This window comes from Anticarsia gemmatalis, chromosome 12 (genome assembly GCF_050436995.1).
Source record: "Anticarsia gemmatalis isolate Benzon Research Colony breed Stoneville strain chromosome 12, ilAntGemm2 primary, whole genome shotgun sequence".
Classification (NCBI taxonomy): domain Eukaryota; kingdom Metazoa; phylum Arthropoda; class Insecta; order Lepidoptera; family Erebidae; genus Anticarsia; species Anticarsia gemmatalis.
This window is the reverse complement of record NC_134756.1, coordinates 6,771,980-6,798,385: the sequence shown is the minus strand read 5'-3', so window position 1 is coordinate 6,798,385 and position 26,406 is coordinate 6,771,980. Positions and strand designations below refer to the sequence as shown.

At 33.7% G+C, this 26,406-nt stretch overlaps 1 protein-coding gene across 1 annotated transcript in view; it reads right to left on the bottom strand.

Annotated features, from left to right (window-relative positions):
- LOC142976898 (uncharacterized) overlaps positions 1-25,982 on the bottom strand; it is a 64,177-nt gene extending 38,195 nt beyond the window's left edge. Inside the window, exon 1 of the mRNA XM_076120477.1 lies at positions 25,723-25,982. The gene's annotated coding sequence lies outside the window, so the exon portion shown is untranslated. The remainder of the gene's footprint in view (positions 1-25,722) is intronic.
- Positions 25,983-26,406: the final 424 nt, after the last annotated feature.

The following is a 26,406-nucleotide window of genomic DNA, read 5'->3' as shown; positions in this document are numbered from 1 at the left end:
TATACAAAACACGCAAACATTATTACTACAACACAATTCGGCGTCAATCTGTTGCCTACTTAATTATACGAGAATATTTTGTTTCGAAGTTAGTTATTGTTTTATTTTACTCTGTGAATGTTAAGTATATTTAAGCGCATGACATCGCAAAATCCGAGCATTGGGGCAGTGTTATAAGATAATTCGTGTTAAATTTAGGGCCAGACCAAATCAGACAGTTATTTCTCTGGTTTGGGTAACTAATTACAGTAATCACCTGCTCGAACTTGAAGAATGTGGACTTGTAGAGTGTGATGCTTTCCTACAGCCAATCCAATTTAAGATTTTCTAAATCTGCGTGTGGGTTACACCCACGCTGTCAGACTTCCGTGATCTTTCAACTATTATCCCTGGGGTGAAGTGAAATTTCCCGAATAACACATCATCCGAAATACACAGCTTCACTCTATTTCATCACTCATACCCCTGTAGGGCGGATAACCGACACGATCAATGAGAGGTCAGAAGCAAGACCGTCGGCTTTTACGTGCTTTGCGAGGCACGGAGGACTACAATCTTAACATTCTAACTGCGTGCAATCACTGAGGAATTCATAACAAATAATTTACTTATATTAGTAGTATAGTTGACCAGCAAGCCCACCCAAGCCACTATCAGCACCTACTCACATTAATACTTGATGAAGTGTAATTGTCGCCGGCTGTTAATGAACATGACACGTTCAATGTCGGCTCAGATTTAGAGGTAGTTTAGTTCGACTTGATTTGTTTGTGTAAACGAGTTATTCAAAACATTCCTGAGTTGTGTTTACTTGTACAATTCGGTCAGTGTCGGACTAAAGTAAATTGGTATGCAAAGGTCTATTTTAGTACGAAATTGAACTGAAATCGAAATTGTTTCTGTGAAACAACACCTTTTCTATAATCCAGAAAAGACAAGTTAGGATTAAATAAACAGGATGAAAAACTTATTATTGTAGGTACAAAAAGTGATCATATATTAGAAAACTATAACAATTGTTATGAATATAGGTGAATTGTAAAAGAAACCATCGCGTGTTTGGAATTTTTATCATCTCTATATAAATATCTAAGTTAAAACAGATAGAAATTTTACAGATTTTCGTAGTGGCTTTGTGTACAACATAATTAAACTATCAATTACTAGATGTAGCTATCAAAGAAAATTACTGTTTATTTGCAGAGAGTAAAAACTGTCGTAATAAGGAAGGTAGATCAATTGACAAACAAATAATCTTTAATGAAAACCACTTGACGGTATTATGTTAAAGAATGTCTAGTTAAATCGTTGGAGTGACCTTCCGAGCGTAACTGTGCAGTCAAGGTCATCGCTCGTACCTGATGAGATCACGGCACACTCCGGTTACAACCAATAGTACCTGAATTATAGTATCACAGTTTGTTTATTGATATCCAGGCACTAGGTAGTTTATAGACCTATCTTCTATTATAAAGAAGTAACAAGTTGTTGGGTTTACTTCGTAATTACCAAACTGTTTAGATAAATTCTTTCACTTCTTACTACTTACTTAGTACCTAAGTACTTAAATACCGATTCGTTTATATTTATTCTTTCACCTGCAATAGAAAGCAAAAGATGAGGATCTCCTTTGAGATCTGTCTACATTTTTCTTTTCCTTTATCACTTAGATATAAGAAAACAAGGAATAGGATAAATTTAAGGAGACATTCGTTAAGTCTGTATTATGTATCACAAATAAAAATTTCTGATTTCTGATTTATAATAGAGTGTTACATACATTCATACATGAAAAATCACGCATTCTTCCCATATAGGTAGGCAGATACCAGAAAACACTACTTGGTACAATCCTTACAAACTTCCTTGGCTATATTTACATCCATACATCTTGTCATACAGGATTTTTAATCCGTCGTAAATCTTAAGCGTGAAAATTATAAGATCAAGCGATAAATAATAACATCACGTGTAAAGTACCACACTTTCATGCATCTCATCGCAATTTTTATAAAGAAATTGATAGATGTATCGCCAATAGCGATTAAAGTGTCGCTTTTCTTCCACACGTGCTATGATTATTCGTGTTTCAAGCTGATCTATGGACGGTTAGCATGATAATATTTCAGCAATGCATAATCATAATATGAATTTACATGAAAATTAAACTACTTTTATCGTAAGATTAAGCTGTCGTCCCACATTTTTGCATTAAAAAACTCATCATCGCACTACAGGCGTCATTGAAAACGAAGTGTTCACGAGTTCTTACCTAGTAATAACTAAAGTATTTCCAAATTGGTGAACTTTAATACAACTTCGATTAACTTCGTTCCCATAATGAGGTCTGCGTTTCATGTGTACATAGAAACCAACTCTTCACCTTTTACGTTTAATTATTTAAATCAATGGTATATATCGGTATTGATATAGTACTTACGGTAACAAATAGCTCAAATATCGACAGATATCAATTCTCAACTTACCTGCAAAAAAAAAAACAAAATTATTTATTAAAAATAATAACACAAAAATAAAGAAACTTCAACAAATCTTTAACTGTTACAGCGGAAATTTGTAGTTATCCTAAATTTACAAATGTATTTAACGAAAGAAAATTGCTCAAGTCTTGTTAGACTCCAGGAAGTCTAAGATACTAAGTCAAGACATTATTATTAATAGCTATCATAAACGTGAACACTTAAGCCTACACTTTCCTCAATTAATTTGATTAGAGGGTGTAAAACTTCACTTGCACATATAGCGTATTAAACGTAGCATAAGCATAGTACCGGGTGTGCTAAATTGGTTTCACAAACACAAGCGGTCTGTGGCGTAGTTTAGGGAGTCAAAACAAGAATAGGATCAAATACACATCGCTTTTTGTATACAGTAAGGCCGCTATATCAAAAATCTTGTATTTGCCACTTCGCATACGTATTTGCAAGATCTAGAAAATAGTTGTTTCGGATTTGTTGCCGTCTATTATATTTTGTGATCGTTATTGTGTGTTTATAAAGTTCATGAAATATGAGTCATTCTCAGTGTGGGAGTTTCTTCATGCGTATATTCTCAGATTCGGAATACAGATCGACAAATGTAAATAAAACGTACTCCTATACTAATATTGTAAAGAGGAAATTTGTATGTAAGTATGATTGTTACTCTTTCACTTAAAAAGTAAAAACTACTAAACGGATTTTCACGTTTTGTACACATATTTAGTTTATAACTTAGATTTACACATAGTATACTTTTTACTCCAGGAAATGGATTTACGCGGACGAAGTCGCGGGTAGAAGCTAGTATTCAATATTTAACGAGATACGTTCCGTCTCAAGCTTTGCAATTACCATATGAATATTTTCATTGGATACATATACCATTATCTTGGAAACAAGAAACACAATTAGGTATAGAACAAAAACCAAATAACAGTCAAGTTTATAAATAGCCACTATCTTTTAATACCGGAACTTTAACAACTTTATTATGATGTCTGTGAGTCTTTAGAATACAAAGCAACGTCCCGTTGAATGTCACGGTTGCACTTGAGATATCATTGTATGTTAATAACTAGATTTAAATAAAGTTTAAAATTGAATTAATCGGCCATTATAATACTTTACTCTTTTATTGTAAGTGAGTTGAGTACCCATAAACCTGTCTCTATTGTAAAGAGAGAGAGACCTTTGTTACTCTGATTTTGATAGTATTAGTCCATTCTGTCCCACTGCAGGGCAAAGGCCTCGTTGCCTTCCTTCCTGTCTTTAACTAAGTAAAGCTATTTGTAGGCAATCATAAGTATGATAATCCAACTCACTTTTAATTATAACATTTTAAATCATATGTGAAAATGAGTCGCAAAGATTTTCCCAAAAGTGGACAGAAACATAGTACAATCAAAGCAGCTACGAGTAAATCACACAAACATTTCTATTACGTGGCTTACGAACATCAGACCATCACACACTGACATAATAGCATCAAGTGATTAAGTAAGCATGACTGTAAAGGTAAAGAGGAAGCTCTATATAAATAACTTCATAGTTATTCAACGAGGCTCCCTCGGCTTTACCCCGGCTACACTATTCATTACAGTCACGTATCGCGACTAGCCACTGGTCTTTACCGAGCATTTCATACATCATTGTGGTTTATGTGTAGCTCTCATATTTATGAACTCCTCGTAAAATATTTTTACATAATATCACGATTTTTGTACCCGTAGATGAAGTTGTAGACAGGGGTATAACAAACCTGCATTTCGTGATTAACAGTGTAAGTTACATGTAATAGGGAGCGAGTCTATTGCCACATACCGGGAACGTTATCAAACTCCGGGCTACTTTTGAGAAACATACTGATATAAGACATAGTACTTTGACCGACCCGGGAATTAAACTCGTGTTTAGCAGTCGGACACAACGCGCCATAGAGACAGTCAAAAACACTGATAAAATTGCCGATAAATAGTAGTTGTGCATGACAATGACTTTGAAAAACATAATGTGGTTATAATTGTTATGTATTAAGAAAGTAAATAGCTAAATTCACGTAATGACTGCGTAATCTATGTCAGAGAACACTAGTTGATTTTTTATATAACCTTAATACTTGTGAATTGTTATTTAATAGGCTCGTTTAGTGTGATAATCGCGGTCAAATTTTAAAAGCTTTTATTTTAATAATATTTAGCCGTTATACCGGAAAATGTATTGGTATGAAATCAACTAACTTCTGGTTGATGTTAATTCGACTGCCGATTTTATTAATATTCTTTCACTTATAAAGTAGGTTTTAGCCGGTTTCATTAAGGTTTGTTATGTTAATTAATGTTTTTTTTATTTCCTATTTACATTCTGTTTTGATAACAATAGATTAAAATGTTATTACAAAGAAATATATAAGGTAGTTCTAATATTAGATTTAAGAGTACTTTTCTAATTACAATTTATTTATAATAAACATTAGGATTTACCCACATAAATACTGCTAGTGAAAGGTGTTACATACTGAAATAGGAGATAATGAGCGTTGTTAAGCAACACACCACAACTTTAAGCCCACGTTAACTAAATCAAGATCCACCCAAAATATGATTCATCGTACATCTATGTAGGCGCCTTCGTCAAAATATAATTACTTACTACAAAAACAAAGTAATTTACATAAGATGCGAATATACGGTCTCATTAATAGTCGTTGCATGAGCTCGGATTAGTTATACACAAATATACAGTGTTTTTACTCTCATCGATAAATAGTTCTAAAGCAAATCGAGGGTGACAAAACATGGATTAAATTAATCCGTGATTTCATCGTGCTTGTAAGTCAATAAATAATGACACTATCGGTATTCGATTATTTAATGTTAGGCTTGCATCGCACATATTCCGTTCGAAATTAATCGGCCTAGCCGGGTGGCAAAAAGAATATGTGTAGATAAATCTGATCGGCACAAGCCGAACAAGTGAGTCAAGTGGGTTTGTTGTTTGATAAAAATTGCCCAACCGTACCTCGGTTTTCTACTACTATCGACTACCGACAACCGGCTAGCTATCGATTAATTTTGTATGACAATCGGTTCAGTGCCTCTAGCGGGCATCGTAGAAACTATTCTGGCAGTACATTTTAAATGTCGAACTCTCGATACTCGATAGTTTCAATTGTAGAGAATCGTGAAATCGTGATACTGAATATGTGTGTTGCAAGCCTTACTGAAAACTTTCCTTTAGATTTTCAGAAGCAGTGTAAAGTGGCTAATAATTTTCATGTCAGACTTACGACAGTAGGCACGTTCGCGATTTTTTATCAGCCAGTGATTTTATCTTTTTTTTCAACTGAAGCAGTTGCATAATTATATAGTGTTGCCAACTGCAACTGTACCTTCTGTTACCAAATTATATTATGTCATCCAATTTACACCAAGTTCTGCAAAAAGTAATAGACTTGCTCGATGTGCAAATTGAATCTTACGGCATTACTACATTGGTTATAATTTTTGTTAGTTTTAGTATTCCTTTGATAGATACCATACTTCCGTAAACACTTTTCGAAAACCATTGAGCGGGTAACTTGAATGTATAAAGATGGGTTACTTTGAATCGTTGGCGTGATCGGGAAATAAGCTTCGAATTATTCTTATTAAATGACATTAAGCAGAAAATCAGTAATGAGCTAATACATTACGCTAGAAGATAAGAATTATTTAAATGATTTAAAAATTGCGCCATCAATGAATCAAAGCCGGTTCACTCAATTTCAAAGTAATAACGTATACACTCAGAATGTTCCATTGCTATATTAATTTACCTAGTAGAATGTCGGAAATATAGCCCTCCTTTGTTTGGCTGGTATGCGTAAGACTTCCCATATAAGAAGTAGGAGTGTAAGCCACACTATTCAACCTATCTTTATGGTCAAAGGAAACCATTCGATGGCTATATTAAGTAATCGCTTTCCTATCGTACATCGATACATGCATTGATATCTTTTAATTATTTATTACCGAATCAGGTTTACCTTGTTTTATAAGTGTTACATGTCAGTTACCGCTATAGACATACGAGATCTTTATCATTTAGATCGTTTATAGCTGGTTTCATCTATCGATCACCTACCGTGAGACTGAGATTGGTAATCGAATAAGGAATGAAATCTAAACATTTATTATTTCTGACGTTTTTTCACATTGTTTCAATAAACCAATAGCGAAAGAGTAGCGGGAGACAGATATAACATTTAAAATGAACTGCAAGAATACGATGCTGATAAGATTTTCATACAAACCTTCTCGATATGTAGCTGGATGTCGATATAGTGGGAGAGCATTGCGCTCAATCTCACGATTATTTTTACTTTGTTCTTATGTTTTGCAGCCGCTTCAGTAAGGAAGCCTTAGAATTTTTGTGATAAAAATAGCCGGAAAACTATATTTTTTGTCAAATCTCACTCGCTAAAATTAATCGGAACAAACTTAACGCCAACTTCAATAAAAAACCTAGATATTAAACCTATTATTAGAATGTAATTGAGGCAGTCAATTACATTCTAATATCAATAACTCTATTAAATATTTGCACTTTAATTTAAACAGCCATGTACAGTTGTACACACAAGGGTAAGGCCTTGGCAATAAAAACTCAATCAACACCGATTTACTAAGGAAATTAATGTGACACGCTAACGAGCATGTAAAAGCGCTGATTTTATACTCACTCGCGAATTGTGAAGTGTGTTTGTTACTCATTCATGTGGAAATTAATGAAACGATTTGTGCTCTATTGAGTAAAGAATGGAAAAGATGCAATTTGCAAGCGGTAACAAAAATGTATCGGCATATTAAGAGAGGAAAATATTTACTTTTTTGTAGTGTTTAATGGTCAGCTTGAGCGGCGCTGGGCATTTGGCGGTAAAATTCCTGTTTGCGTTAACTCCCGTGTATTTTAGTAATATGACATTATAAAGCTTCTAATGTTTCTACTAACATGAAATGTGTTAAGTGTAAGAATAAAATAAGGCCATTAGAATATGTTTTTTATTTGCCGCTACATACGAGTATGAACCGTTAAATGGAGGACACTGCAAAACCTTTTTATGTATTGCGTTCTCAATAAATTCGATACATACATACATACAAAAAATTACGCCTTTTTCCTATACGAGTAGGCAGAGGCCAAATAATAATTTTGATATGCCGTCCTACTGCCACGTGTCATCTTTAGTGTATTTTTTTTAATACTTATACTTTATTTTTGATACGCTTCTTTAATGTAAATACACGGTTGTCGCTATGTGTTTTGACTCTTTCCCTTATTTAGAACACAAAAAGGGGATTAACTTTTCAATAGCTATCACATTATTATTAAACGGGTATGAATAAAGAGGCAAGGGAATACACATAATACCAGCTTTTTAGTCAATTGAGAGAATTATGAAGGGTAACTTCAAAATTTGTTTGCCCCATGGGATACAAGTGCGGTATTTATGTATAATATAAGGTTACTAAATGTTTCTTTGTGATTTTGTGGTGCGCTGATTTTTGTTTATAAACCTGTTTTACCAGACTTTTGTCAGACAGACTTTAACGCAAGTCCTTTCTCGTGGTATAGTGTTTCACTTCCACCAAATTTCATGTAAATTGTTTCAGCCGTTTAGTCGAGAAAGCGTAACAAATAGAGTACCTTTCGTATTTACATTTAACATACGTTTGTACTAGTTGTTTTTTTCTTCATTCCATACATGACAAGTACACGGGCAATACCACGCGATAGGACTAGTGTTGAATAATCGTAGTTCAATGCATTTCCTCGAGTGTTTCCGCAACGCAGCTATTTTAATGAATGTTCGTAACTATTTGTGGTAGGAAAACCTTTACATCGTTGATAGAGGTCGGCCTTTTCGTTAATTAAAAGTGAATGTACGGTTTTAGACACATAGTTTGTAGTGATTTAAATATTTTGCTTACATGGAGTTCCGTTGTTTAAAAACGCCTAGCATATGCTGAGATTATCAGTTAATGTCACTAATTTAATATCTGCGGATTAAATTAGCTTTTAATATGCTAAGGCAAAAAAAATAGCTTAATTTAGTGCCTAAACTATCATTACCCATTCCATATCTGAGCTAATAATATTGGGAACGATCGGTAGAGTCAAAAAGCCCGCTCTTTTTAATGTGATGAAAAAAACACAAAAACATTGGCACAATTAACTAGTCTGACGTCATAGTACATGGTTTTAATAAGTATTTTATCTTTGAATAAATTCTGACCACCCAAACTGTATAATCAAATTGTTACAACATTTGCAACGTAATTTGACTCGTTAAAATTCCTCTTTACTCGATAGTCGCAAACTTAACGATGTTGTTCAAATTAAGTTACGACGTACAGGCAACAACGAAACGAACTGAATAGGTTTGTACATTCTTAAATATTTCTTTTACCAAATACGGAAGTTTGGTGAAACTATTTGTTGATTTTCGAAAAATATTAAGTTGTTATTCATTAAGTATTTTTTTGACTGACTCAGTGAAATCAACTTTCTTTTAGTGTTTGCATATTCCTAGCTATTTTTGTGGCTGTCCGCACTACACAACGTACATTTTTAAGGCGAAGAGAATACTCTGTTGGTCTAGTTTGGAAATTAAGAAAGAAAATTCAAAACGTTTATATCTTCAGTTCAGTAACTTGTGTTGTCAACGGTACATTAAACATCATTAAACTATTACCAATTTACTACAGCGGTAATGTAGACATTATACGTAATTACTAGCGGAAGACAAAAGTTAGGTATCTTGCGCTTTTACCGCGGCACGGCACCGGCTTTCATTTGCCGAGTGATTACCCATAATCATTTAGAACTACGGTTATACAATTCCACCCTTCTATGAGAGAAAGTGCGCCTTATTGTACTACGACCCCTCTATTTGCTTATGGGAACGTTTTTTGGTAAGGGTTCTTTTATTTGTTTTGAGTTTCAAGGTCTTTTGACTTTATATGGTGTATTTTGCGCAGATTTAGAATAACCAGTTTTAGGTGGAACCTGTCTGATCAAATAACTTTTCACAGCTGAATATGACCAAAATTAAGGCGCTTTCTGGGCTCATATCCTTCAAAATGGAGAATCCCCTTACTAAATAAGGAAAAAACATACATAGTAAATCTTGGCCATATACGTTTTTATAAGATCTTTGAACTCCATTATTACTTATAAATTAAAAAAAAATCAAAATACAATTTACAAACGAATTGAGCTCCTATTCCTTTTTTTGAAGTCGGTCAAAAATGTAATATGGTTTCAACTTTTTATACGTTTTATAGAAGCAATCATAGCCGCAAGCAAATGGACTAAATAGAGCGGTTTATGAATAAGTCGCGTGTATAAATCCATGTTTATCTGAGCAAGAACGTCCCGTGAGTGCGGAATCCAGGTGTGTTATTATACAAGCTCGTTATTAGTATAATTGTTACTCGTGTTGGTCATACGGACACGTTCGGTCTGGTCGACGAACTTTATTGACTCGGAATAGTAATTATATTGAGTACAGACTACAGACTTTACAGAACAAACAAACGTTGGAAGATGACTTCTAGAGAAGCAGTGTCTACTTTGACAATATGATGTAAGAATGTTGTACTGAAGTTTGCCGCAATGTTATGATAACTTCCAAGTAATCATTACAGTTTATGCCGAACTACGGAGTATTTAATAATGGATTCCAATTCTTAAAATATAATGGCGCTTTCCTCGAAAATAATGAGGTTTTTTTAAAGACGTACCTACATACCTAATTTTCAAAATAAAATGCGATCCATTACAAAGTTGTAAAATACTTAAGACCATAGCGCGACCAAGAGATCTTCTAGGAACTGTTAATTATGGTTGATTTTATGTGGTAACGGTTTACAACAAACCCTTTTACAGATTTGTTTTCACACCTAAACTTGAAAGACGAGACACGGAGTCCGACGTCTCGCCAGACCTTTTCCAATACAAATCGTTTGTGTTTATCTACTTGCATTCAGTGTCTACTTAGCTGTTTCTTTGTAGCTAGCTTTGTGAAATCCTTAAAGGAAAATCTCAGGCACGTTCTTTGCATACATGTAAGTGTTTAAGTAATAGAATAGGAAAGTAATTTCGTAACTGCTTGTTCAATTTCGCAACTACGTGGTGTAATGTTCATGTTGAACAAAATTCTGAATAACAAATTCATATTCTGCCGTCGTATGTACAAAAATGTTGGCTGAACTGAGAATGTTTCAACAGAGCGGCAAAATAAATCAAAACTGACGTTCACACGTCAACGTTTTTACTATCACCAAACGTTTGGATTTTGATGGACATACGAGCACTTATTAGCATTCTTTCCTATACTAGCGATAGCTATACTTTCTGAATGAATTGGCTCGTAAAAATATTATCAACCTAAAAATATTAAATGAACCGGCACAAAATTCTGCTGACAAATATGGTTACTTGTGTTCAATAAAGGAAATTGTAAACAGAGAACACATAGACTCGAATAAAGTATCAGCTCATTACATAAATATTTACCGCAAAGGAACTCTCGAGGGACCGAACTTGACTCTATTACGTCAAATTTGGAATGTATCTGTACAAAATAGTAACCCTACTCATCATGTAACTACCTACAATGTAAATAAACAGTGGCCTCCTTACCTAAATAGCGGTTACTCTCGGGAGTACCGACATAAGTCGTCGGCTCGTCAGCCCGTCACGTCTTACATAGCAATAACCTCACGTTCGCTACACCGACTTACACCCACTTGCAAGACCTTTCCGCTTTCTTGACTCGATCGCTTTACAAATCAACTGTTAAAACGCTCGAGGAAATTGCCAATGCTCTGTTTGATAAAGTTTTTTGCGGTCGTGGTAGGTTAATAAATCACCTTTTCGAGGAAGTTCTTCGGCATTACGGATTGGTTACACCTCATAAGTAGCCGTTTTTATTTGTTGGATTTGGTTAACTGTGTTTTTGTTGTTTAGTGGTTTGATACACTTAACTAGCAAAATACATGGTTCGGTATTCGGTAGCAAAGTTTGCCTAGCAAAATTTTTACTTAATCATAAAATCAAGAAGTGGGAAGAAGAAAGGGCACTTCTTGATTTCTCATCAGCAGTCGAATGTCTATGTTACGTTGTAAAACAAAACCATATCAGTATACGATCCTGATTTATGTGAACAAACCGGTAACGATTGTCTCCAACTGTATTTTTAAACAATTCCGCCTACAGAAGCGAAACAGTTATTTCAATGATATAAAACTATTAATGCTATCTTTCAATTCATCATTTGAACAAATGGTTTTGCCAAGGAGAAGGGAGGTAGCGAAATTCTATTAAGTATCTGAGACCGTTTAGGATCGTTAGCGCCTTTTGTTATTTGCACATACGGTATCTATTACTGTGTCAGTGTACGACCAAGTGGAAAGAGAACGTTAGGTTTTTGACTAAACGAGTTTGTAAGCCAGAACTTCCATATATATTTTCTCAAACCTTTCCTTATCCTTAAATTGTATACTACCAAAAGCAGCTGCAGAAATACGGCGAATTGGACCACTGCAATTGCACGCGCATCTGTATTTGGTCCCAAGACCGGTTCGTATCCAAAAGCCCTACTTATAAGCCATTTAATATTTACTTTGGTTTTTCAGAAGGTTTAAGAAAGTACTGATGCCACTCATGCGTTTCTTACGGAAAGTCACCGATGTCTCAAGTTACAGTGTCCGTTACAAGGAAATTGTATTCTTTTTCATTTGTAATAAAATTTCGCTTTGAAATAGATATGAATTTCTTATATCTGTTTCATTGTTCAGTTTTTTGGACACTGCTCTGTCTCTCACTTGTTTAAAAAATACCGTATTTTGTGAATATTTGTCATTTTGTTTTGGCCTTCTACTGTTTTGTACCGAGTATTATTATTTTGCATCGGATAACCTAGTATTAAATTGGACTACAGTCAGTTTGTTTTTACTATTTCGTATTTCTTTGTTTTTTAACCAAACCGGTAGCTTTAAAATATGTTCAGAAAAAATTAGAACCGCATCGCTTATAAAGAGTTTTAATCGTGTACTTGCGTTCAACCTTGAGAAATGACCCTAAGTATATAATTTACATATTATTACACTTCAAAGACCCCTTAATCCAGGTGTGGTTTGTAACAAAAAGATAATCTGGCCTTGGCACTTATCGCGCAAGTGATCTCTTTCGCACGCCTGCGCCCGCGCACCGCTCAGCATCTTTAGTTCATTCACATTTTCATCAACGTGCTTTTGTTACGAACTTTTGACCTACGTTGACATTTAAAATGTTACTATTTAGTTTACTACCCATTGTTAAAATGTTCTCATAGTCATCAAAATAATTATTTCAAATATATTATAATTATTGTATAATTACAGTAACAAAAGTAACACCATTTTCACCTTAGCGTGGAAGTAGCAAATTTTTAACACGCAATCGTCTGCGACGTAAATAATGTGGTTGCTAAATAATGATTTCTTAAGAACTGATTGTGCCGAACTTAATAATAACTAATAACAATCGACTTCCGTTTAAAGTCATAATTTTCATATTATCATTATCTTTTTAGTAGAGCATGCTGCAATGAGGGATTTTGACCTCGCACGAAGTAGTAAAAGTAAAACTCGGGATTTTAGAGTATTTTTACGACCGTTGTTTTGTTTAGAAAAACTCATACTGAGGCTTGGACTCACCTTGAGGAAACCACAATAATATTTTAATTAGGTACTTAGAATGTCAGAAGGTATGATAATACGACGCAAACAATTAAATCAACAACACAAGATTCACATGTAAGGAACAGATACAAACCACAAACCGCTGTTGGTACAATTCAAATACCCAATCGTGTTTCATATTCCGAACACGTGCAAGTCAATGACTCTACCCGCGTTAAACACGACAATACAATTAAGGGATTTGAACGCCAACTTGGTGAAATCGAAGTGCCGCTACTAGAGGCAGTACTTAGCGACTTACGTGTGCTTATTGTCAACCGATGCACGACAAATAGCCGGACAGACACATTTGACACGCGGTTTACTTGATCAGTACAAGTTAAAAGCGAAGCGAGGGAAACTATTATTAAAACACTGTCAAAATACTCTCACTTGGAAACAAGTTTTTTTTTGTTGCTGTTGTTCTCGGGAATATACATAATCCCTTAGCTATAGACAGACAACTTTAAAATAGAAGTATCATAAAGACCACAGTCAGCTACATACATAAATGTTAGTGTTACTGATGTTCTAAATTCTCAATTTAGTGTACCTCCGCCAGCCGCGAACTTTGCATACAAGGCTCTCTACTGAGTCGTTGGACTACAGTTGTAGATTCAATAATTATTACAACTTTCGTAAGTATCAACATGCGACCTAAACTAACAAATGATTTGATTTTGATTATCTATAATTGTACTTCTAAGTTTTATTTCAATCGGTCGAACTGTTCAGACGTTCTAGATATTACTTAGCTACTATCGCTTTCTAATATATTTAAATTAGTCACTTAAAATTTGATTGATATTGGTTTTATAAATAGAATCTGAAATAACAATTAGCTTGTCGTATGAAGACAGATTTATGAATCCAATACATCATCTAAAACATAATTTAAAAACTTTTTTGCAATACAATGACAATGATTTGTAAAGTAAAAGTGAGTGGTTATTTACTATCCAACTTAATGTTAATTACTGTAAGGTAAAGTCGACATCTATACTAATCTATACTAATATTATAAAGCTGAAGAGTTTGTTTGTTTGTTTGTTTGTTTGTTTGAACGCGCTAATCTCAGAAACTACTGGTCCGATTTGAAAAATTCTTTCAGTGTTAGATAGTCCATTTACCGAGGAAGGCTATAGGCTATATATCATCACGCTGCGACGAGTAGGAGCAGAGTACCAGTAAAAAATGATACAAAAACGGGGAAAATTTTGACCCATTCTCTCTTATGTGACGCAAGTAAAGTTGCGCGGGTCAGCTAGTTAATTATATTATTTGGAAAGAGAAATTGTCAAAAACAATCTACCAGTATAATTATTCGTTAGGCATAATAACACATTTGCTTTGAAAAAAATACCTTTAGAACAACTGGACTTAATATTTTTTGCGATGGAAGAAATACTATACCATTAAATATTCATTATAACTCGATTAAAGATACAAAAAAGATATAATGGATATCGTAGAACCAAAAAAGCCTAAGGCCACGGAGTCGGTAGGATTAAAGGTGAAACAATCATACAAAGATACAAACAATTTTATTCTTAGGAAATTATATGACAGACAATAAAATACCCGTATTGTTAGTCCTTAGGCATTATTTTTAATGACTTTATCATTGACAAAATACCTCTGCATTCTAACGATGTAACATAAAATTTAATTTGAATATTCATGGTTTTACGATAATAACAATGTAACGATGGCCAGAGATTCTACAATAAACTGCTAATTTATTCTTTAGATATGTGCGACCTGAATTAAAAGTAAAATACAATCGCTAAACACTTGTAACTTTCAATCACTTCCTGACAATACTTAAACGGTGTCACAGCTGTCCAAAGACAAAGTACCTATGAGTACCCGTACTATGCCGTAGCTATCGTAAAGTCACAAGAGATGGCAGTAGCATGTCTATTAAATTGCCAAACCACGTTGCCCTGCGGTTTTACGTTTACACTTGCTAAGTGAGTTTGAACATTGCATATAGATTTGCTGTTTGAGGTTTCAGATCTGCTATTATGCAACATTACCTTTTATTTATTCAAATAAGAAGGTATCTGAATTGCAAGTCTGCAAATACTAGTAAAGTTGCCGATCTACGAAGTGCATACTTTTAAAATATTCTGAAATGAAGAGTAAGAACGTGAATAGAGTTCTTCAATTCTTTTAAGTTTAACTTAGTCGCGTAAATTGTTTCTACTTTTCATTTAAGTGCTAACTTTGTGCCAGTCACTAGTAAGCACTAAGAATACTGGCTGGGTTACCTGATTTCTTTTTTAGAGTATAAGTTGTCTAGTTGTCAACTTTTTAGACTGTTTGTGATCCAATTTGAAATTAGAGAGTGTAGTTACATTACTCAAGTTTTTGGTTTGAATCAGTAATCGAGTAGTTTTATATTAAAATATGCTGAATTTAGGAGGATAAGGAAAAATCATTTGGATAACAAACTAATAAATATTTCAAACCGAAAAATATATGAATGTCTGGTTTGAAAGAGTGTTGTAGGTCAAACATCTTCCAATTATAGATTTCACATCGCATAAATGAAATTTGTTAAAGATCGTTCGGAAAGTGATTTTTTACATTATGCATTAAGTTCTACTTTCCCTAGATGATTATTTCTTAACACTTTTGGTTGTTTTGTCCGCCATATTCGGGTAAAAGCGCGGAATTATCTATGCACGTTGATAAATTCGTTTCAGTGTGGTGTATTAACGGTTGTTTTACGTAAAGAACCTTAGGCAACTGTTTCAAAAAAGGCAACACGTTTCTTAATGATTTATCTTTTAGTCGAAGAAGGTTGAAATTCATATTTTGGTAATGAGTCCTTTCTAAAACGTTCTCAAATTTTAAACCGAAAGTAATAAACTCCCACAGTCTTCAGAATGTTAATCGACTTGAGGCAGACATGTTTTAGAAATCTATATTATGTTTAGAATTACGTTAACCTGCTTTTCTATGAAGTCTTTAAAATAAATTCGTTTTAAAGTAGGTCTGGGTTGAATTGAAAATATTTTTTCTGCACACTACACTCCCCGTTGTGTAATTTATTGGTATTATAAGCAAAACGCAAGAAGCTTGTTATTTCAACATTTTCAACCATAGATTTTAACGTCTTCGCGTTCAAGCAATTTTGAGGCCTAGTGTGTAGTAGTAAAGTTTAAAATAAAATAATCAAAATGTAGTTTATGTATTCTGTGTTAACTGAGGTGTAATATTCAGTTATCTTGTATGTATTACAAAATTTGCTGGTAATTTAACTGCCGTGACTACATCTGATGCGTGTGTTCAGATTAGCTAATTTGAAGTAGGTATTTGTAAATCATATGATATTTATCTCTAGCAATGTATAGTTTCATGTTCTGACTGAAAGTATTGTTTCCCCACGATACATGTTGCCTAGTGACGGGACCACAGAATGTTACTAATTGTATTACCATAGTAATAAGCAACATCTCAATTGTTGTAAGGTAAAAGTAATAAATAATGTTTTCATTTTTGTTTGTGTATTTTAATAAAACTTTTGATTTTCATTTCATTTTTGATTTTCTATTTTCATTATAGTAAATGTATTTCATTTAAATTTTTCATATTATTATAGTTGGTAACAATATAATGCCATCAAAAACATTCTGTAAAAACCTCAAGTCTCGCCGTAAAAAGTTGTAAGATCTATATAATACCAAGTCGATTAATCTATTTAGTCCCTACTTAAAGGACCTTCTGTCTTAAGTTATTACGTATGTTATTATCATGCCAATTTAAAAAAAATACCTCTAAAACAAATATACCGACCTGGCCATCGCATGATTTGATTATTAGTATGTTTCACACTACACAGCACGACGAGAAGTTAATGCTCCTGAAATTTTAATGGCGAATTTGTGTTTTCTTGCGATGACCAAGTCGATCTATTTGTTTTAAAGGTATTTTTTTTTAAATTGGCATGATAATAACATACGTAATAACTTAAGACAGAAGGTCCTTTAAGTAGAGACTAAATAGATTAATCGACATGGTATTATATAGATCTTACAACTTTTTACGGCGAGACTTGAGGTTTTTACAGAATGTTTTTGATGGCATCTCACTTCTTTTTGTAGAGCGAATAGAGCAAACATAAGTCCAATTTGTATGGAAAGTCGTATTTTTTTCATAATTCAACATATTTTCCTATGGGAATGTTGTTCAGTTTCATGGGCTAAACACCCTTACCCACCCTATACCCCCTCCCGTTATGTCTCATATAGTAGATACATGTTTACACCTATTTATTTTATTTTCTACAGAAATAATAATTTAATTCATTAACTGCAAATGTAACCTTGTAATCTTATACATTTATATGGGATTACAAAGTTATTGTTGCAGTTAATGTATTTAGAAAACTTGACCGAAATTAGAAAATATTGAATTTTTCCCATGATTAAGACACTAAACCCTATTTGTATTCTAAATTTTAAGCTTCTAAGTCTGCTAGAAGTACCTTAGACTTTTGATGATCGGTGAGTCAGTGAGTCAGTGAATCAGTGAGTGACAAAATTCAAAATTTTAACAAGTTGTCATTCTTAAACTACTGGTTCAAATTGACTGAAATTTTAAATATACCGTGATTATACAATGACTGATTAGTTGCTGAAAATCCAGGCTTCTTGTTTTATACACTACGAAATTATAGGGGTGTCAAAAATAGCCCGAATTGCTTCGAGAAAAGGATGTTACGGCCGTGCCGCTTTTTTTTTGCTCGACTTGCGGGGGCACTTCCGTGCCCCCAGATTTTTAGCGTCTACTTTCAGTCACCTTATAAACTTACGAAAAATAAAGTGACAATAAACGGTTTAAGATTTTATCAACAAGTTTCGTAACTGAAGTGAATAGACGTAATAACTAGAGGTCAATGACTTCTGCAGATCTGACTCACGTCATTGTTCATAGTTTTTTATCGATCTTAGTGACTTTGCTCCAGTGATACGGTAAATGATGTATTGCTCAAAAGCCTTTGTTTTTTTTCGAAGCTACACTATATTAAGATGCGAATTCTGTTTTTCGGACTCCTGCGCATGATGTCATAAGTAAGTACTAATTACTTGTTTGAAGTACGTAGTAAAAATATATATGTATTAGTTTCAGTTAAAAAAAAATAAAGCTCAAGCAAATATTAAAAACAAAACCTTGTTGCTCAAGATTTTGTTTGATTCCTGAAAAATTACAAAACGTTTTGAAACTAAGTGTCTTAAAAGCGTTGTCCACTGCAAATTACAAGACTTACTGTTAATCGCCCACTCATTTACATAAAGCAACATCTTTTATCTTCTTCTTCGACATTAACAATCTTATCTACATCTCGATTGTCGTTCATGATTTCCTGTCTCTTTTACACCTTCATTAATGCTTATAAAATCAGAATAAGACGTTATTTCCTGTGATTTCATCACTAAACGGCTTAAGACGTGCTTAAAGTCTGCCGCTTGTATAGTTAAGTCCCTACTGTGGCAAAAGGATTAATTAGATTTTAAATACATTGATTTAATGACGACGCTAACATGCCATTTTGTATAAAGTATTAAATTAAATTAAAATAAATAAGGAAATATTGGGAAAAGTTCTATGATATTTTACTACACATTGGAATTGAGTATGTGGGAAGTCACAATCTAAGCACATGCTGTATACGTTTAAGTGCTTATTATTGTGACCCGAGGCATGTACCCAGTACCCACGTATATTATTACAAAACGGGGTTAAATCGAGCCTACGCTAATTCACGTTAACCTCGATGCATTACTTAGTATGACATCACAAAGTTTCAGTTGCAAGGAGTTAATGAACGCTGAACATAGTGAACATAACACACTTAGCGTAACACACTTGTACTTACAACAAAAAGCCTTTACAATAAACTAAACTGTGACACGATTTGTATGTAAGTAGAAAATGGAGCACACAGCCTATTATGAATCTTATTGTTTGGATAATAGCGTTGAAAATCGTGAAAACCAGTGTGAAATATTATCATCTACAGCCTAAATCTTAACATACATGCCTCTTTCCGCTAAGTCACAAACGAAAATGAAATACAAACCAGCACAACACAGTTTCTAAAACAATTTGTCACAAGCGGTTGTAATAGTATGGTTACTGTATTATAACCAGTCTTTCACCACTTTAAACTAGGAGTCCAAAACTAGCGACACTTTTCACCTTATTATTAGTAATTCAATGTTAATTAAAGTTAAGTGTGTAACGGTCCAAGTCTACGAAATAAATGAGCAACGAATTTTCAGTGAAGGTGAATTAAGCTTCCGTGAAATTCCTCGAAAGCAAACAAATTTTCGTGCAACTGCCTTAATCTATTAACACGTAAAGAAAACGACATTCGTGTGCATTGTCAAACAATCTTGCTGTGTTCATGATGTATCGCATACGTTCACGCTTTTAGCGTTCCGCATAACTTCATGTGAAAACGTGCAGGACAGGCATATCGAACTAAACTTTGCGGAGATAATTATCTATACTGTAATTAAAACGGATATTTATTCAAAAATGTAATAAACTTTTTTATATTAATTATTTTTAACAAGATTATCATTATTAAATTCTTGAACACGACCATGATTTTCTAAATTAAAATGTCACACTGGAATTCACCATTAAATTATGATCAACAATTTCCTTATTATAAAAACAGCTTTGATACTTTCATCGAGACAAAAATGTACAATCTGAGCGGCTATCTCATCGCATTTTCTTTATAGGATTACTTAGACAAGACAGACAAAAAAGTTAAAGGCCGAGAAATGTAGACGATTATGGTGAGGAACGGTACTTCACTGAACAGTATTAGAATGTAGGACGGCAGATTAGCTGACATGTATTATGCCCACATCGTGATTTGCGAGACGGATTCACATATGACCGTACTGTGTAATCGTTTGTGCGAATATGGCTGTGAAACCGTTTCGATGGTACAAATAGTCGCCAAACATGTTGGCCTAGCTAATCTTGGAAAGTGAACTAGTTGAAAATAAATGCTTGAAGAAATTCTAAGAATATTAATCACTACTTATGTGGGATTTTTTTATCAAACTATATTCATGGATATATCTTCACTAACATACAAACATAATATCACGCTTTTTTCCCATAGGGGTAGGCGGAGACCAAAGAACTCCACTTGGTACAGTTGGTACTATCCTTACAAACTTTCCTTGCCTCATTGACATCCATACACTTTCTCTAACACTGTTGAATATTTCAATAATTTGGGAGAGAGAAGGTATTTTCTGATATTCAAACAGGCTTGCAGATATAAAAACACAGTTCTAGGTACAACATAACAAATTGCTTTAGCGTTATGCAAATAGTAATCACGTTTGTAGGCGAGACATCGTTAGGACAGAAAATTTACCGCACGCATAGTAATATAAACTGATACTGAGCCATATCACCGTTTAATTTGAATATATAAATAGAGAATGCAAATATTATGCACTTATGTATTAATATGCATAGATACAACAGTTTCCCTATGACTGATCTTTTATTGATGATTATGGAAATGATTTTATATGTTTCCATGCTTATCCGGTAATAAATCGATCTGTCTCACGCAACATATGTATGTATGTATGCATGACAACTTTCTTACTAGTGAAATGGGAAAACTTGATTGAAATTCTTAAACATTAACTTGACGGAGTGATGACAGCCGGCGTAAGTGTTTGCGATTAGTGCCGGTTTGTGAAAGGTTTCTATGAAAGTACTGGAGTGTTGTAAATCGTTTTTATGCTGGTCAATGCTCATGAATACTACAAGATTTACTTACAACTTTGCTGCCGATTTTATATACAAGCTACTTTTAATTTTCTCTTATAACATTCTACACAGATATAGCGGATTTATGGCGAAGAAAAGTTATCTGAATTTTAGTTGTATAACTCTTCTAACTAACTATTTAAAACCTACACATACCTACACACCACATTTGTTATTGTAAAAACCAAAACAACAGTAAACAAGAAACAAAATAATATTTTTCTAAATAAATACTAAACATTCAACCTTATCTATTAATAAACAATTTCACCGTCATCATCGGATCCACCGCGATGTTGCATAAAATCGTTAAATTACGCTTGTAATATCGATTATAACCGTAATGATGTAATCGAGTCGGTAGCTAATAACAAATCGTGGTTAGATCAATGGTTGTCAATGGATTTAATATAAATGAATAATAATGTTATTGAATTGTAATTTAGCGATTAGAAGGGAATAACGTATATATGATAAAACAACGCGACTTTGTCCTCGTGAAGGATATCCGGGGTAAAAAGTATTCTCCATCGTGTTAATCCAGGTGGTAAATTATCCGTGTGCAAAATTTCAACAAAATTTATTATGTTTGAATCTAAACTCTCACATTTTAATATCATGTAAATGATATGGAGCGGAAGGATGCGGCAAATAAAATGTGGAAGATGTGTATCTTACAAAAAGGGTGCTTTTATTAATTTCACTTTTCAATAGGGAAATGTCCCTATTTTACCGGTTTTTAGGTATTTATTACCAATAAATATAGACAGGATTTGTTCGGTTACGCTTAAATTGCATTTAAGGTAGAGTTTTAAAAGCGTTGTGTGTAATATGGCTCTAATCGTTTTAGAGTCGTACTTAAATGTTAAAAAAAAACTAAAATTAAAAATAAGCGACGATTACCACATTTTGGCACTCCTTAAATTGACGTTTATCTTGTACGGAATATTACTCTCATGAATATGAATCGAGTAGTCTTTATTACTAAGTCTTGTTTTGTGACATTTAAAATACCAAAAAATACACGAATATTAGGTATCCATAACAAATCCCATGTTTTTAAGCGACTTCATTATTACCTACTAAACTTTAAGCCATAATACAAACCGACAAAGAATTAATGGTAATTTTTTTCGCAGGTACTATTTGGTTTTTCCGAAATCTATTCCATTGTCTTCATCAACATAAGTATTTCGTTCTCAAAGATGATTTTCTTCTGGCCGGTCGTCTAAAAAACGCATGAGTCTTAGATGCTATCATAATCTGAAATAGTTATTACATAACGCTCTGACTAAAGGGTTATTATTACAGAAACAATAGCAAGCCATGTCGACAGTTTTTATTATGTTTACATATAGTTTCAGAACAGATGTAGTTTATACTGTTGTTGTATGAAAGTTGCAGATTGAAATTTTATACTAAGATGAGGCTTGAGATGTTTATTGGGGAGTACATCAGATTTATTTGCCAATAAACATCCATGAAGCCAACAGGCTATAGTTGATCTGTCCTACTAGTTCCATTGAGTTATCCTGTGACGGAACAACGGACAGGATTCTATTCCGCTGTCCCATGGCGGGACAAATGTTTTGGTGCCAATAGTCACTTTACATCACGGATTGGTGGAACATACAAAAGTTTTTGGTGAGTTCTAGTGTATACTGTTACTGTAAAGGCAGTTAGACAATGCACGACAAAGGTATTTTGGTATTACTATGGACCTCAGTTGCCTGAAATAAAGGAATAAAAAAAAAAATTTAAACTAAAACGTGTATAAAAACAGTACCTACTGTTTAATCCAGGCGTAAATCGGGGCTATTATAAATATATATGTTCCCTCCAGGAGTTTTCATAGAAACGCGCAAAATACAGGTCATCATTGTTATTCTGCTTCAGTACAAATTACATTCAAATCGTGATCACAAATTCGTGACTAAGCCTAGGAGTTAGTACGAAAAATGTACCGCGTGGAACAATAATGAATAATTAAAGCAGGTAAGTAAGGCAGGTATAGTAAGGTTTGTTCGACGTACTAATAGGCTTACGCACGCGCTATTACACACCATATTACTTAACAATATTTAGTCTTACTAATATAGTAACGTAATATATAATTAGTGTCATTTACAGTAAATCTAGTAATTGTTTTTTTATCGAAATGACATAATTTAGTTATCTATGTGTGTCAAAAGAAACTTAACTTAATTTATGATTCCTAAGAACTTCTTAAATGTTCATATTTTATTAGCTAAGAAAAGTATTCAATATTGTTTGTTTGTCGTATTGTTAGTGGTCAACCTAGTGTTAAAGTTGTTCAAGCCGACCAATAGGCGTTTGACGTGGCTTAACTACTGTTATCTTAGTAGACAACAACCGGGACCGACTTTTAACGTGCCCTCCGAGGCACGTTCACACGAGGACGCCCAGTTCAAATACAACTATGCGGTCACCCATCTATAGAGTGACCGCGCCAATGGTTGCCTAACCCACAGATCGTTTACCGACCGGTGAGCGCAACTGGCTATGGTCGTCTCTATTAGTATTCAGGATGAAAACAGTCTTCCTACAACCCAGCAATGTACAAGTCATATGTTCTAAAAAGGTTTGCTCCCAAATTCCGGAATAACGGGTCGTATGACGAGATGCGTCTTTACATACTATTCTAATAGAGCGTGAATAACCAGCGGATGTTTGTACACTGGATGGCATGTGAATTTGATAGCGCCGCGCGAAACGAGCCAGTACCGTAACGGTACTCGGAAAGATTTATAGCTCTTTAGAATGACGATTATTTTGAACCCAAGTGTGACAACGATATTTGAAATGCTTTGTATTAAACCAGGTGTATGATTTCGATGTGAAAGCAAGTTCTTCAGACGTGACTAAAACAATTAGGTACTAGATATCTTATTCATTCGATGAATGGCCTGAATGCCTATTCAGATATTTAGAACTCTATCTTAAAAGGCAATGAGTAAAAGTTAAACAATTACTCAGTAGTAAAGGTTTCATAGCATCTACTTTAAGATACAAACATAAGTTTTGGTTACTTATTAACCTATACTAATATTATAAGCTGAAGAGTTTGTTTGTTTGTTTGTTTGAACGCGCTAATCTCAGTAACTACTGTAGCGAATTTGCAATAATAGTAGAGCAACCAAAAAAAATAATCTTAACAAGGAGTCTTTCTTTATTGGACAGCCAGCTGTATCCAGTTTGCAATAAAATAGAACAAAGTGCTGTTACAAGTTACAAGTAGCGAAACAGGATTACGACGCACCGACTTTAATCTCCAATGGTGCAGATGTACAGATGTTAACTTGAGATTTATAGAGCCACACAGTGTATCGTCGGCGTCAGAAATATATATAAAAGGTCGCATTTCTAACACTGAAAATAAAGAAATTACTACTGTTATATTAATTTTGAAGTAATTTGACAATTATTGTGTACTGTTTGTTGATCAATAGAAATAATTAAATTGATATTTTCTTTGAAAAAGGACGTTTGAAAATGATTCAGTTTGTACATATTTTTGAAGCTAACTGTACTAACTTCAGACTTGGCACCACATACGCTGTAAAATTAGATTGTTTCATGTCATTTGTGTTTTCGCACTTGTGTATGTAAACCGCATCTAGGACGATTGGCATCCGGAGTCACCGCGTGAAATCGACTCGGCAAACATTCGATTCCGATGCAAATCAACTAAGAGTGTGCGAGTGAAAATGTCTAGCTCCGATGTTTGAATAAATCTTTACGATGTTTAAAATTACGAGCGAAATCATTTGATTTCATCGAGAATCTATAAACAAAGATAGCGATGCTGCAAAATAAATGGTTACGATTATTGCTGGAATTTATTTTTATCAGTGGAAATGTTTTCTTTTTATTTTATGGCTTGAAACATTTGATTTAATTGGTCAATTTGTCAGATGATGTAGATTCTAGGGCAGCCGGACCGACGGTATATTTATAAGATCTAAAGGGAAACACGCTAATATACTTTAGGAACGCTGCGGCGGAAATATTGCAGAATTGATATCCTACATACATTGTGTGCATCCGTTTTCAGTACCTAACTGAAGCTGAAAAATATTGTTCTAAGTAATTGAAAAAAACAAAAAATCATTAAATAAGTAAGTCAAGATAGATGATTAAAATGTTTAAAGCAAAAAGTTTGTATTGTTGTTAGTTTGTTTATATTTTTTCTTGTCACTGTCATCGATGTTAGTTTTTATTTGACTGTCTGTACTGATTTAAAGTTAATTTGTTAAATAACTACTTACTTCTCACAAGTTTCGTTTACTGGTCTTTTAAAACTATGCCGAATTGATAAGAAACTTATACATTAGCAAAAACATTTGTCACTTGAAAATACTATAAATTGAACTATCACATTCAAATACTTGATAGAATTAAATTGAAGAAAAATATTACTGAATACAGGCAATCATCATGTAAATTCTGAATGAAGTTTCTAAAATGGATAAAATTGCGGATGCGTGCGAACTAGATATCCTCCAACAAAAATGTAATTACAATCCTTTTAGAAATCTGAAACGCCGGTCATTAAATCTAGCCCTGTTAAACCAATTATCCCTATAATGAATGAATAATGATGTACTCACACAAAAAAACAATCCAATAGGTCCGAGTTTCGGTATTCGGAATCCAATTCGGGTGTCAGGTGAACAGGCCGATTTAAATCCAATTAGTGAGAAACCACAACACTGGCCACTTATTAAAAATATTTATAAAAAAATTGAATTTCAATTCTGATTTTAAATTTCCACCGTATTCGGAGAGCGCGTGTGCGCGTTTGTTTAACGCGAGGGCGTCCACACTGCCGTGAGTCTACTTTCGAACTGAGACTGAACGCTGTGGCTCGACCGATACTTCGGGCGGTCGCCTGCCGAGGAATGCTGTACTGCAAGTCGGCTATTTTTCTTCACATGGTAGATAAAACTTGATGCTAATATAAAATACTGATTTGCCTTTAGCTGTACTATTATAATCTACGTACAATAGCTATATCGCAAACTTATTAATGTCTATTAATACAAGTATAAAAGCCTAACTTATGAATAAGTTTGATAGCTAAGACCTCGTTTATAGCTATTAGTTTTAACTTACTGTTATAGAAGGTATTAATTACATAATACAAAGGATAATAATGATACCAACGCTTAATATTTTTTGTGGGTATCAGTAAGCCATGCCTACGTGAAGTCATTATTCATAAATCTAAATAAGGATGAAGAAGGCTTTGAAGAGCCTTTATAGTTTTTTTTATGATTGATAATTACAGCATT